Source organism: Drosophila ananassae, assembly GCF_017639315.1.
Source record: "Drosophila ananassae strain 14024-0371.13 chromosome Y unlocalized genomic scaffold, ASM1763931v2 tig00000151, whole genome shotgun sequence".
Classification (NCBI taxonomy): Eukaryota; Metazoa; Arthropoda; class Insecta; order Diptera; family Drosophilidae; genus Drosophila; species Drosophila ananassae.
The window spans coordinates 31,186-33,264 of NW_025319086.1; positions in this window are offsets into that span (position 1 = coordinate 31,186).

Genomic DNA, 2,079 nt, shown 5'->3' on the forward strand with positions numbered 1-2,079 from the left:
TTAGTTACGGCGACACCATAAACCGTCCGGACCCCCGGTACGCACTGATGCCCGGCATGCCCCTGATACTTCGGAGATTGATATCTCGGCTTACATCAAAGCCAAAGCAAAAGCCGACATAAAGGTGGTGGATATTACAAAATTCAAATATTCTTACACCAGGCACACGTCATCTTTCAAAATACGTGTTCCGCCAGCTTTTGGTCAGAGAACATTTTCGTCCAAGAACATCAGCCAAGTACGGTGAAAAAAAAGATAACCAAACCTGTGGGTGTAAAACTCCCACATGTTAAGGCCACAGATCAACCTTCCACCTCATCTTCCTCAATTTCAAAAAACTAACGTCTTCATTAACACTTACCTATCAGAATACATAGAGGGTTACATAGTAAACTTCCCAAACTGTATTCTGATAGTTCTTTTTTTTGCATCCCACATTATTGTATTTACAAAAACTTGGTTTGAGCCGGAGATCTTAAGTTCCGAAGTTTTTCCTAGTAGGTACACCACTTTTAGATGTGATAGAACTTTTCGAAGGGGAGGAGGAGTGTTAATCTCTGTAGACTCCAAACTCGCTTCTGAAGAGGTAAAATCACAAGAGTTTGGTGACATTGAATTCCTTTGCATTAAAATCACTTTGTCCGATCAATCTTTGTATGTACCTGTTCGTACATACCACCTTCCACGTTAGAAATTCTTTGGGTCTAATGTTTGACTTATGTTTCGTTCTGATCCTGATGGAATTACTCTTTCCAGAACTTTGCCCCTTTCTGACCCTGAGGATCCATATCATCCCACTTTTGAGCTTTCAATCAAAAACACCTCCTTAATTGACCTTAAGTCTACACTTAAATCTCATAATGTTCTTTCTTCCGTAAGGCTGATTTTATGAAATTAAATAAGTTCATCTCGGAATTTGATTGGTTGGATTTACAGGCATGTGAGGAATAAACATTGCATTACAAAAATTTTAATACACTTTGAACATATTTTTCGATGCTTGCGTGCCGTAGAAATATCCGTCCGCTTCAACGAATCCGCCTTGGTATACAAGGCACCTTATAAATTTAAAGAATAGTATGAGTAGACTTTTAAGCAAACATAGATTATCTGGCTGTACAGTTAGTTATTCAAGATACTTAGTAGCTCGGTCCAATTTTACCGTGCATAACGCAGAATGTTATAGGAGGTTATAGGAGGAAGAACTGCACCGAGGTTTTGTGCAAACCGCTCGTTAAACTCTTTAATCCATCGCTGGAAACTTTGATCTTTGCCCTTATGTGGATGGAATCTTTCATTATTACGGTTCTGAGCGCACAGTGGGATAAATCGTGTTCGCTGCGCTCAAATATAATTAATTATAATAAAATAAACAATAACTATAATTGTGGCGCCAAAATTAATTTGTGCGTGTTTTTACCTAAATTGAGCGTATTTCAATTATAGTGGCGATGAACTCCAACGGCGCCGTCACAGGAGAACATACTCGGGGCGATTTTAAAATGCAAGGCAAAGGGTATCCTCCAGGATTTGAAGAGGATCCAAGGCGCCCTGCAGCCAATATCAAAGGTGGAGGATGCTATGCTCCATGTGCGTCACGGCCAGTTGGTCGCCATGTACGAGGATTTTAAGGCCATCCACGGGGAGCTTGAAGAGTTATACATTGCTGAAATAAGCAGCGATTTGCGATGGGCACTGTCTGAGCTTGTAGCTACGATGCATGCCGAAATCGAGCACGAGACGTCTCTGCTCGAATTGCCCACCCTTGTCAGCGGAGTTTCCAGTGTCCAGGTGGAACCAGCGCTCAGTCGGAGTTTTCAAGCCTTACCTCCTCTTCCTCTTCCTACTTTCATCGGAGGATATTCAGAGTGGGCTGAGTTTCATTCGGTCTTTTCGACGATCTTAGGCTGCTATCCTTATATAAGTAAGGTGGAAAAGTTTCAGAGGTTGCGATCATGTCTTCGGGACTCCGCTTTAGAGGCAGTCCGTTCCTTGGAAATCTCCGAGGAGAATTATGATGTCATAGTGCAGCTTTTGAAGAATCGATTTAATAACCGTCGGTTGATATTTCGGGCTTCT